Source organism: Lactuca sativa, chromosome 5, assembly GCF_002870075.4.
Source record: "Lactuca sativa cultivar Salinas chromosome 5, Lsat_Salinas_v11, whole genome shotgun sequence".
Classification (NCBI taxonomy): Eukaryota; Viridiplantae; Streptophyta; class Magnoliopsida; order Asterales; family Asteraceae; genus Lactuca; species Lactuca sativa.
In genome coordinates, this window is record NC_056627.2 from 343,898,200 (window position 1) to 343,911,841 (window position 13,642).

At 37.2% G+C, this 13,642-nt stretch overlaps 1 pseudogene; it reads right to left on the bottom strand.

The window, feature by feature from the left end:
* Positions 1-578: 578 nt before the first annotated feature.
* On the bottom strand, positions 579-8,092 carry LOC111887318 (lysine-specific demethylase JMJ26-like; annotated as a pseudogene).
* Between the last annotated feature and the right edge of the window lie 5,550 nt (positions 8,093-13,642).

A 13,642-nucleotide genomic window follows, 5' to 3' on the forward strand; every position in this document is an offset into this window, starting at 1 on the left:
AAATAAATTTTATAAAGAGAAAAATTAATGAAAATATAATATATCATTGTATTGTATGGTAGAATGGAATTAGGGAAGGAATGGAATGGAATGGTTCATTCCATTCCATCCAACGAAACAAAACCTAAGCATAAACACAAGGAATCATACCTCTGCAAGTTTGTGCCCACTCTTTACAAGTTTCCACCTTTCCTTATCCAAACATAGCACTTTAATATCTCCATCATCATATAACAAAATTAGTTAAAAAAACAGGGTCAACAGGCAAAACAAGTCAAAATTTGACAAAGTGTATTCAAATGAATACAACCTCCTAAATAGTTATTATTAATAAAATTAGATAGCTATTTTGATCATATATAGTCATGTTTAAGTTTCAAAATTTTTAAGAGGGAGTAGTGGATTGCACCTGAAGTGGATTGCAGATTTGCAGTGGTAACGGGATTTCTCCGGGTTGGCTTCAACGGTGGTCTTCTGGTGGTGGCTGGTGGTCACCGAAAAACAACACCTCAGTAAAAAACCAAATAAAAGCATTCGTACTTGTTCTGTGGGTAGTGGCCACCGGATTTTGGGGGTGTTCAACGGTGGTCCTCCGGTGGTGGCTTGTGGTCACCGAGGATATACTGGAACACAACAACAAACTTCAACATGTTTTTTGTATTCAAAGATCTTGACCCATGCATCTTCAAGATAACCAACCAAATCACAATCTGCGATATAACACAAAACAAAAACTTCAATTCAGACCATTCACACTCAGAAAGATACCAATATATATATATATATATATATATATATATATATATATATATATATTCACCTGTGGCAATGGAAGAACCGCAATGCACTCAGTAATTTTATGATATTCTTGCCTTAAATGCCTGGAATCTGACTGCACGGATTCTTTAATCTCCTGGAACAAATGAATTATACTTTCTACTTTCAGTACAATATACAAACATAACACAAAACATGATAATGATAATGATAATAGAAGAAAAGATACCATACTGTAGCTTTGGGTAGATTTGTGACATGGCAATGCATCCCCACAACATCAAGCCCTGATTATCCCTATTATTTCCAAATGAAGCAATTTAATGCAGTTTCAAAGATTATAATAACTAGTGGTAAGTTATTAACCTTTAGATTTCTAACTTGATGGGCACATCCAACAGGTATTAAGACAACATCTCCAAGCTTTTGGACAAAATTCCATGCTTCAATCCCTGATCACAACCAAAAAATAAAGCACATTCAGAGATTTTATATCAGTGAGAAAGGTGATACATAACACGCCTTGCAAATGCATAGTAACCAAACTCTTCCTTGAGCTTCCTTTTATGGTCCATGGTTAAGTAAAATGTTTGATCATGAATTGGGTGTATAACCTGGACCAAAGAAAATACAATTGAACAATTTAAAAAATTACTATGTAGGATTGTGATGATACACAAAAGAATTTCAACTAAAAGTAAGGATTTAATACCTGCTGTAGTGGAAGACAGGAGGAATGTCTAAACTCTCTGAAATGTTTTTTGAGATATTCTTCGAGTTTAGGAGTATCTTCCCTCCTAAATATGTCCAACAAAGCACCTCCGTCTCCCAAATCAGATCCAACCACACAAGTACCTGAAGTATCATCCTGGTTATCACCTTCTTCACTATCAAAAGATATCACTTGTTTCCTGCCCTTCTTTTTCTTTCATTTATTTCCATCTGGTCCCTCAACTCTTTGATTTGAACCCTTTCTCTTCCTCTTATCATTTTTATCAATGTCAAACTCAACTCCTTCACAACTTTCCTTCTTCAATAAATATTGGTCTGATTGATTACTAGTAGTTTTATGCCCTTCTTGTTTCTTCGACCCAACAACTTGCTCAAAAGTAGCATCTTTCGTGTTATCAACATAAAGTTCCTTCTGATCCTGAGCATTGTGCAACTTTTTTAATACATTTATCCTTTTACAATGTTCAGAGTCGAGGGTCACAGTTGCAGTATGAGTCAGCACATTCACCTGCATGTCAATAGAAAAATATTAATGAATGAAAAGATATAAAACCCAGAACAGATTGGGTGTACAAAACAGAGAGTATATCTCTTTGAAATAACTCTTCACAAGAAAAGCTAATATGATAGGTTCAATTTTTGCAAAATGGTTTTATTTTGACATACCAAAATGTTTAGATCGGGGTTTTGTCTTCTTAAAATAAAGCTAGAGATGATTTTATATTGTAAATCAAAAACAGGCATTACAAATTTATGTTTAACTCGGATAGTAAATATACAGCTACTTCATAAAGTTCACTTCACTTTAATTTTCTAATTATTGGTTCTTTTTTCCATGGTGAGTCCAAGAAGTACTGCAATTACTACTTTTTATTCTTTAATAACAGAAAAAAGATGAGAAACAGAAGAGGGTTGTTGGTTTCTTCCAACAGATCAAGAAAGGTTCAAAAAAATTAAGATTGCATTCCAACAATTTATGCAATCCCTATGTAATATATATGAGACTCTCATAAATTTCAAGTGTGAAATGCAAGTAAACAAACTTTCATGACAACTTCTGTTATATTTCTTTTAAAGATAGTGAAGTCATCAACAAACCAATTCCTTCTCATACAAATTGAAATGGCAACTTCTATAACTAAAAGGTTAAAAAAAAAGTGTGATGATGCCTAAAGAGCAAAATTTAGTTCCAATGATACTAGATGAAATCCAACACTGGTGATCATGTCTTTGCCTAAAATCAGAATAGAAAATTTCAAGCAGAAGAATTTGGCATAATCAAACAGAAAAAAATACCACATCAGACTTGTGACAATGAAGTTTAGTTACAGAGTCTCCACGTCCCAATTCTTCAGAAACACCATAAGCTATATATGTTTTAGGACCCATATATGGCATCAAAGATTTTTCAGGCAATTTGACTGCAAGATTAAGGTAGCCATCATGTGGATGTGTGTACTCTTTAAAGGGTAAGCAAGTGATGAATTCAACACCATGACATAGCAACCTTTCTTCAAATGAATTTAATGGAGGCCAGTCTTTCAACTTTAGGATCTGAGGCCACCCTTCAGTGTCATATATACCATTCGTATACCAACTAAAAAACTTTTGAAGATTAACATCAACCTGTACGTCATGAGAAAATTTGATTAGGCATTTAATATATCTCAATGTTATTAACTTGAACTCAAACAACAACTAAACCCAAATCCTATATAAATGGGGTAAGATGGAGTTAAGATGTATACAGTCGCATTTTCACCCAAGGGTAGATAGAATGCTTTCATAGATGACCTATGGCATATGAAACGTGAGCTCACAATGATGAATAGAGGGGAGAAAGAAAAAAGCACATACAAAGAAGTAAAGTTGAATGAAAAAAAGGGACAACAGTAATGAGGAAAATCACTCCCTAATATTTTTTATTATTGCATTCAGTATCTTGTCCCACACAGCATGTCCACCAGACTATCCTTATTTCCACAAGTTCAATCTTCCTCTCATGTTCCTTCTTAATCAGACAAAGTCAACACATTTAGCCTAACTGCCACCCTATAATACTTCCCCTCGGTTTCAGATGGTATATATCTCCCTCTCCCGCCCTCTGGTACCCTTCCCTTCAGGGTCCTCAAAATGTCTCTTCTAGTATAGTATCATACACCTTCATGATGATAAACACCAAAATATAGAGATCTCTATTTCTTTCTCTACATTTTCTCTGTAAGGCATCTGAAGAGGCGGAACCTCATGATACTATACTAGGAGAGAATTTCATATCAATAGAAATAGTAAATGTTCTCACAAGCTTGTATGAACTGTATACATCCACCAATCACCTCAGAACACTAGATGACTAGAAAAATAAATAAAAGATGTAAAATATAAAAGTACTTATCCAACCTCACACCAATCCAAACAGTTAATAGCAACCTCATCTGAGAGCTTGTTTTCTTTGGAATTTGAAGCCCAGCGAAAAGCACGCCACATGACCATGGGTTCCCAGCTCAACCCAAGTGTAGTTTCAAGAACATTACTAACAATCACAGACTCTCCTTTTGACCAATGCCACTGGAAATGCTTCAAATCTCCGGCTTTAATGTCTATTGCACGTGGACAATACAAGTAATTGTCTCTAGAATTTTCACGGGAAGCAACTTTTCGTAACTGCTGATCACCACCATCTAAAGAACATGTGGACCATTTCTCAGGCATATCCCTCATATCTTCCTCCAGTTTGTGCATCTTTAAGAACTTTTGTGCTTTCCCTAGAAATTCTGAAACACTGTCAAGTGACTTTATGTGCATCAACTATAAAATCCCACGACCACAACCACCCATGCTTTTTGGAGGGCAAAGAATTCTACCATCAACCAAAGAATTCAAGTCATGAGTTTGCTTTTCCTTCGGTGCAGGATCTTCAGCAGCCTTCTCAACATAACATGTCTTTTTCCATGCTTTCCTGAATCCCTTAGGGATGCCATGTAAGTACTCAGGCCCTGGATCTTTAGGTTCAATGATAACTTCTTCTTTGTTTCCTTGAGGGTTGCCATCTCAAAATTCCCAGCAACATTGAAGGCAAAGGTTATAATGACAAGAAGGGCAACTTCTATGCAAGTCAAAATTGATGTTTTACAGCAACATAACATGTCTTTTTCCATGCTTTCCTTAATCCCTCAGGGAACAATCAAAACAGGAATGCATCACCCAAGAAACAAAATCATCAAAGACTTGTACAATCATTGAAATGACATACCAGTGAATTTGCTTATCCAAGCTGCACTCTACCTTCTTCAACTGTACCTCTGATATAGAAGATCATGCCCAAGTAATAAAGTCAGGAAAACCTACATAAAGTATGGCTGATCGCCATTTATCCATTCATATTGAGTTCAAGGTCAAAGATTCAAGTTCATGTCATCCATTATGAGATCATATATAGAAATTAAGTTAAAATGTTGAAGGACGAGACTTGAGACTTCAAGTTGAGAAGTTAAGCAGAAGAAATGACTTTCCTTGCATTTCCATGAAGTCTCAACAATGAACTTATCTAACTCAAACCTTTTCCCATAAGAATGAAATAGTCATCATCATTAGTCAAGAATCATATATATGGCATCACTGATTTAGATTAGCTACAATGTGAACTAGAAGGTCTACATTTTAAATAAAGCAAGAAAAATGAGATAAACAGCAAAAAATACCTTGAATTCTAGACTCTATTGCTATCTCTTTCATGTGCTGCTCATTTACATACTTCAAGAACGGAAAAAGCACATGTAGGATGTAAATAGAATATTGAACTTTCTGATCATCATTAGGTTTGAAATCAATCTTCTCTTTGACCTAAAACCAACAACAGATTCAATATTAAATTTCTTATCTGGTTGAGAGTAAGAACATCAATAAGTTCCATAACAAAAGATGAGCTACATGAACCAACTTTATTGTACACATTTCGCAAGCAATTTATAGAGTTGCAGTTTCCTTGGCAAACAGGGCAACACTCAGCAAACATTTCCTCTGTCATGTTAGGGTACCTACAGAACAGAATAAACAAAGAGAGAAAGATGAAAAATGCCAGCGATTTAACTACAGTCTGCTTAAAAGACAGTTTTCTACAATTGGGCATCAAGTTAGTAAGTTATGGAAGCATGCTTCTACAAAGGTCAATAATGTCTACTTGTTGCACCAGCAAAAAAATGTAGCAACGCTGATGCCAACACTGAAGTTTAGTTACATAGTCTCCACTTCCTAATTCTTTAGAAACTCCATAACCTATATATGTTTTAGGACCCATGTCTGGCTTCAAAGATTTTTCAGGCAACTTGACAGCAAGATTAAGGTAGCCATTACAAGGATGTGTATATTCTTTGAAGGGAAAGGAAGTGATGAATTCAACACCATGACATGGCAACCGTTCTTCAAATGAATTTGATGGAGGCCAGTCTTTCAGCTTTAGGATCTGAGGCCACCCTTCAGTGTCATATATACCGTCTGTATACCAAGTAAAAAACTTTTGAAGATTACATCAACCTGGATGTCATGAGAAAAGTTGATTAGGCATGTAATATATCTCAATGTAGTATTAACTTAAAGGTAAACAACAAGTAAACCCAAATCCTATATAAATGGGGTAAGAGGGAGGTAAGATGTATACAGTCCTATTTTCACCCAAGGATGGATAGAATGCTTTCACATATGACCTCTGACATATAAAACGTGAGCTCACAAGGATGAATAGAGGGGAGAAAGAAAAAAGCACATACAAAGCAATAATGTTGAATGAAAATAACGGGACAACAATAATGAGGAAAATCACTCCCTAATATTTTTTATTATTTCATTCAGTATCTTGTCCCACACAGCATGTCCACCACACTATCCTTATTTCCACAACTTTAATCTTCCTCTCATGTTCCTTCTTAATCAGACAAAGTCAACACATTTAGCCTAACTGTTATACCTCTAGATCCCAAATTCCCTGTATGTTGAAGTGACTTAATTTTTTCAACTTTAATCGCTACAGACTAGGGTTTTTTTCGTAATTCAACATATGTTACATTTACAACTATGTACGCGTATAGAAATGACGCAGCATTGAAGAACCCTAGCTAGGATAGAAAAGAAAAAGTCATAGAAGAAGGTCTGGATGAGCATTAAATGTTGGATGATTGATTGAAGATTTAGGGTTCGGTTTACCTGGCAGCGGGTGTGGGAGGATGAGGAGATGAATTGTGGAAGAGTAATGGGAAATATCAAATGTTTTTCTATTTCTCGGTGAAACTTGGGGTAGCTTTTGGAATCAATGTGCATTGATTGAAGATTTTGGGTTCGTCCCATCTTTTTTCTTGAAACCTGTCATCATATCTCTTGGAAAAAAGATCGACTTCCAATGAACCTCTAATTTATGGAATCATTTGAAGTTTTCTCAACATAGAAACATTATTCAACAGAAAAGGGAGAATGGGGATGAAATATCAAGAGAGAGAGAGAATACAGATGGCCGAGAATGAGCGACCATCAACTTACCTGATGGGAAGAACAACGAAGACAACTTGCACGTTAATTTGTGGAGGAGGAAAGGCTACCTATACCTTAAACAATGCTTGAATCAGACCTATATAGGGCTTCACTAGTTCATAGATAGCGACATGGATAAGTCGCAAAGCCCTTAATCTCCTTGTAAGTTTGACATAGGCATAATGTAACGATCCCTAAATCATATTATTGTCAGCGTGAGGATTCGTAAATGGTTGGCTCTTAAACGAAGGCTTGTAAAATTGATTAGTCGTCACAGTCTCGGTGAGGTGAGATGAGCTCGAGGTCGCCAGTGGGAAGAGTTGAGCGGAGGTCTCCGGAGGTAAGAGGTGAGCAGAAGTGAGCAGATGTAACGAACTTTTCAGAGAGCATCCTTTTGAAAAACCCCTAGATCCCTTACAATTTTGTGATAAGATGAACAGTACGCGCAGTGTGAGGCTAGAGGATGCAACCCTGATTGGAGGCATCGGATGTGGGTGAGGGCCAGGGTGGAGACGAGGGAAAGAAGGCGCGGGTTTTAAAAATTTGGGATTTCATTTTCCCTTAAAGGAGAACCGCGTTTCATAAAAAAATATAAAACGACATTCACAGAGGACGCACTTGTGCCCTCCGTGTTTTTTATTTTTTTTACATTAGACACTAATTTAAGGGTACGCAATAATGCGTGACCTAAACCCTTAAATTTTTTGAAGAGAGGACACTTTTTTAATGTCACTCTCTTTTGCGAAACATAAATCAACGAGTGTCGTGGTTTGCGCGTCGTAAAAGGCTCTTTTTCATGTAGTGGGAGCTTTATATTCGCATGGGTTGCAGTCAGTTAGAATCGAGTGATCAATGAGTTTGGCTAGCAATGGAATGATAGTATTGTTCAACATAGGGTATAGGCAGTTCATGCTATTTGAGGGAGATGGATCGGAAATTTATAAGGGATAAAAGGTGAGGGACCTTCATCGAGTCCAAGTGGGGGAGAGATAAGTGGCTGTTCGGATTGAGGTGGTGTTGGTGGCGGTTCAGGAAAATCCCGAGCACAGGTCAATATCTTCATTGTAGTTCATTCCAGGCTATGGGATTTGAATGCGTGACCCGAACTCCTGATTAGTTGTAGGATTCAGCTCACGATGCACAATATTGTGTCAATTTAGGTGGTAATTAGGGTTAGTTGGAGGTGTTGTAAGACTGAGATGGGATCGTAGCAATCACCAGTTTGAGGTAAACTATGATTAGAATCTATTGATTGTCATGGGGAATCAGTTCATGCCTTGGCCATGTTGGTTAGGGTTGTCAAGGAATATTCTCTGTTTTAGGTTAAGGACCATTGGGGTCTGGGTCAGAGTGGGGCCGTATAGCCTTAAATGAGTAGGACTCATGGGCGAGGCCCGTGTGATTATGGTAGATCAGGCGGGTTCTGGTGGATATTTTTAGGTCAACGTATCAGATCTTGAGTTGCAAGATCATGTGGGGAATCAGGGTGTGACGCAGTGAGGTGTTAGGCTGGGTAGCCTTGTTGTTTGGATACTTGGGAACCTGGTGGTTGGACCAGGTGCGAGACTGGTAGTCTCATAAATGGTTTGGGGGTAATTATTTAAGGGTTCTTCGGGAATCGGAAGGGTGTGGTGTGAAATGCAAGTGTAGATTCTAGGGGTGTAAGTGAGCTGAGCTACTCGCGAGCTACTCGGGATCGACTCATTAAAATCTCGACTCGAGATCGAATTAAACGAGCCTGAGCCGAGCTCGAGCCCAAATATGAGGCTCGTTTATTAAACGAGCTCGAGCCGAGCTTCAGCTAGTGGGCTCGCGAGCCTAAATGAGCCTAAACGAGCCTATATATATATATATATATATATATATATATATATATATATATATATATATTGTGTGTGTATGTGTGAGAGAGAGAGAGAGAGTGTGTGTGTGTGTGTATATATATATATATATAGGCTCATTTAGGCTCGTGAGCTCACTAAATTATTCACGAGCCAAGCTCGAGCTTCATTTTAAGGCTCGAATCGAGCTCGAGCTTCTTCAAAATTAAACGAGCCGAGCTCGAGCTTGGTTAGGCTCAGGCTCGGCTCGGCTCGTTTACACCCCTAGTAGATTCGTGAATCTCGAGTTGTGAGTGGAGTGTTAAATGGTTTTTGGGTAAGAACTCGATGTCGGGTATCGCGCATGATTTGCGTACGATTTTTGTTTCAGTGGAAAAAGAATTGGGGTATCTATATGCCAAAGGCATCAATCGCAGGGTTCAAGGGTAATGAAGGAGTTTAGTTTTGATAGCAATTAAGTTGTAGTGTTGCGTCTTGGTTTGATTTTGTATACGAGAGGACCTCAATGTGTTTGGAATGAGGAGGAGGTAGGTCGTTGGAGACCGGGTATGTTATGAGACTGCAGTTGGTCTCGTGACATTCTTTTAGCAGTAGGTTGGTGTCAATGTGGTTTGGAGTTTTATCGCCAAATAAGGTTGCTCTCGGAAGTCGCCTGGGGCTACTATGTGTTTGTATGTCTTTTGGCTAAGCAATCGGGTAGAAGTTTGGTGATTCGGTTAGTTAGCAGACAAGTTGGGACCATGGAGATCTCGACTGCATTTGGGAAGCATATAGTTGGTAGCAAGACTAGTCGGAGTGGTTTCAGTGATTTGAGCCTCGTGTGAGGAGTCGCTTGTATTCGGGGTATATGTTAATTCGCTTGCAGTTGGATTAAATAATCTCATAGTGGTGGATTGGACCCTATCGCGCAGCTCTCGTCTGAGTCTAACCGTTGCAGGGAGGAACCTTCTACCCGAAGGATTATCTAAGCCTTTTGTCAAGTGTAAGTATTCTACAACTGTATATGATCATTGGTTTTGGTTCCGATGGAAGCATCAAGATAATCAGGGTTGGAAGAATTTTGTTTAGTCTGGCATTCATGAGGAAATGGTATGACAGTGGTTCAGTGTGGGCGGTTTGTCGAGAAGACAGATCAATTTGTGGTTTTGGGTTTCAGGTTTCAGGAAAGAGAGAGGTGGTTTTCTGCAAGGGGTTTAAGGTCCGTTCCTTTTCAGGTTTGGTAGGTTTTTGTTAGAGTTGGTTTCAGTTACCTTGGGAAGGATGTATTATTCTCAGGCTGTGATGATGTTGAATAGATTGTTGGATGTGCTGGGAAAGGTAAGGACGGATTTTTAAGACGAAATCTAATTTAAGTGGGGGAGAGTTGTAACATTCTGTTTCACATTGTCTCCATTTTGAGTTGGTGATATAAGGATTGGGTATTAGCAGGCTTTGGATCCTTGAGGAATTGATTTTTGGACCCAGTTGGAGTTGGATATTGTAATTCAGATGTTTTAGGTATTCGGTTTATGTTTGGAATAAAAGGCCATTTCAGTAATTTGTCAGTTAGGGATTTTATGGAAAGCGGATGTCCATCTGGAATATCTTATGTCTGCTATGAGTGGATAATAGTGTAGAGCATCTCGATACCTTTTTAGGGAAATATAGATTTTTGGAATTGGAGTTGTATCGAGAGAGTTGTGGTCTTCGGAAGAATTAGGGTTTGGGAAAAACCTTAGTACGCGGGGCATACCAAGGTGGTACGCAGGGTGTACTGAGGAGAAGGAATTGCACGAGGCGTAGCTGGAAGGAACGTGGGGCGTTTGTGCGAGGTTGGGTCAGGGTTTACGGTCTCGTACGTTGGGCGTACGAGGGTCAGATTGAAAACCCTAATCCAAGGGTTGTACCCAATATAAGCATAAGGTTAAGCCTCCTTCTTCATTCTAAGTCAGCCTCCACCCTTTAAAACCCTAGAATTCGTCCTTAAGTCTTCATGGTGGTATCTTGCGGTTAGGGTGTCCATTTTTGGTGTTTTGGTCCATTTCTATGAAGATGGAGCTTGGTTCAAGGATGAGAATCAAGGAAGAGCTTATAGATTTGGCTTATGTGTTTCATTTCCAGCTTGTTGTAGGTATAAAGCTTTGAAGTTGATCATTGATGTCTTAGATCTACCATTTATGAGTTTTGGTTCATTTTGGTCCCAAGTATGAGATCTGGTGGTCTTGATTTCATTCCAGCAGCTTTGAGTTGCCCCTCTTAGTGTTTCTGAGGTCTAAGGTCCATAAAGTTGGCAGCTTTAGAGTTTAAATCCATCCATGCAAGAGTTAGAACCATTTCCTTGGTAGTAGAGTGTTATATTTGGAGTTTGGGTTCTTTTAGGGCATGCAAAGTCACCAAGTCAGTGACTTTATGGGTCTAGACGTTATTTGGGACTCAGGTCTGTGGTTTGGACCTATGGGCTAAGCATTAAGTGCTTAATGACAAAAGTGGGATTAAGAAGGGAGTACGTTGGGCGTACAAGCCATTAAGCGAGTACGCGCAAGATACTGCTAAGTACGTCGTGCGTACTCAGTCAGATTGGACTTTGTAAATATGGGCCTCGGGGTGGGCCGTCTCATGGACTGAGTTAATGTGGGCCTTTGTGGACATCTAGAAATAAGGTTTTTGGACCAAGGAAATTATTGGGCTTTAGGATAAGGTCTATTGGAAAGGTTTGGGCCCAATTTGGAAAATTAGGCCATGAGTGGGCCATTTTGGGCTTTGAATTGTTATGAGCCATCGGAATGCCAAGTGTTTTGGACTAGAAAGATGGTTGGACCTTAAGGTAAAGCCATGTAGAGGTTTGAGCCAAATTTGGAAAATGGTCCATTGGTTGATTTATTTGGCTTTTGGGCTTTTCAGATTATACTTTGGACCATAGTTTGGAAAAAGCTAGGTTAAGGGTAAAATGGTCTTTTTACCCCAGGTATGAAGTTATAGTTGTGGATTAGAACCCAGTTGTTAATTGGGTGTTGTTTTGGTATTGGTAGATTGAGGATCTGTCAGCTAGCAGCCAAGGGTTTTCTATATGATTCGGCAGTGCGAGGTGAGTCTTCTCACTATATCCATGGGTCGAAGGCACCAATGATGACCCATTATGTGTTATGTGATATGCTAGTTGCTTTTGTGATGTGTGGTACACTAGTTGTTTCTTTGATACTTGCATGGAAGACCCCGGGGGGAGCCCATGGCACTGGGATATCAGACCATGTGGGGGAGCCAATGACAATCCAGATAAAGACCATGGGGGAGACCATGGCAGTTAGTTATCAGACCATGTGGGTGATCGTGTGGCATTCCAGATCAAGCCCATTGGGGGGGGGGGGGGGGGATGGCAGTTATTTGTACGTTGCATGATATTTTGTTTTATGGTATTTTCGGGAAACTCACTAAGCTTTGTGCTTACGGTTTTCAGTTTATGTTTCAGATACTGTGGTTTTCAATTGGAAAGGCTCGGGATGATTGGAGAGCACATACCACATGTTTTCGTTTTCTGTGAAATACTCTGATTAACAATGTTATGTTAAAAACTAATTTACCCCGGTTTTTATGGGAAAGACGTGTACTAACGATTTATTAATCTAAAAATGAAAAAAAATTTAAGTTATGATTTTGGGGTGTCACAATTTTAAACCAGCGAAACAAAGAATCAGTCTCATCTACATAAATTTATCACTTATGGTTGACGTGCAAACACCAGATTAGAACAAAAAAACTTTTTATTTTAATTATATGGCTAATCTATAAAAAACCCCTGAATATACTAAAATAATTTAATTTTTTTATCATATTTCTATTGACATATATATATATATATATATATATATATATATATATATATATATATATATATATATATATATATATAATGTTTATTTTTTTAAAAAAATACCAATTTGTTTTTTCTAATATTTATGTTTTTTATCTAAATATAAAATAAATATATCAAAATTCATAATTTTTGTACTATTCGAATAGACATTCATATAATACAAAAAATAAAAAGTCTAGCTAAGATTCACATTGTTAATGCTAAAAAATGAATTATATACATTTCAGATTCGTACCGTAAATAAACTCACTTGATAATCTTACAAAATTGATAATCTTACAAAACTAGATTATCAATAATCAAAAAATTTAAATTGTATTAAATTACAAGTAAATATACTTCGATTCATATATAAATGTGAATATTTATTTGAATTTAGTCTTAAAATCTAAGTTATTCATTATAAATTTCACTAAATTAATTTATGAATAAGATGATTGTTGAAATAATAACTCACATTTACATCGGTCAAGGTTAAAAATGAATTATATTATTGTAGTTATATTCACATTGTAAATAACAAATCTTGAAAAAACTAATTTATAAATAATTAAAATTGATTTTTACAAAAGAAACCAACTTAACAAATCTTGAAAAAACTAATAAATAATGTTTTTGATAATTTTCTAATTTTTAAATATGAGGTTGATATGGGCCGGGTAAGTGACCCACAATACCGGAAATGGGCTCCATCTTCTTTCTGACTTTAGTGAAAAGTAAAAGGCATCCCATGTGGATCCAACGAGGACTGTTCGGGTTCCACTTCTGAATATATATATATATATATATATATATATATATATATATATATATATATATATATATATATACTAGTTGTGAGACCCGTATATAACATTGGTTTATTAAAAATAAAAATTTAATATCAATATTTAAATATTAAATATTTTATAAAATAATAATT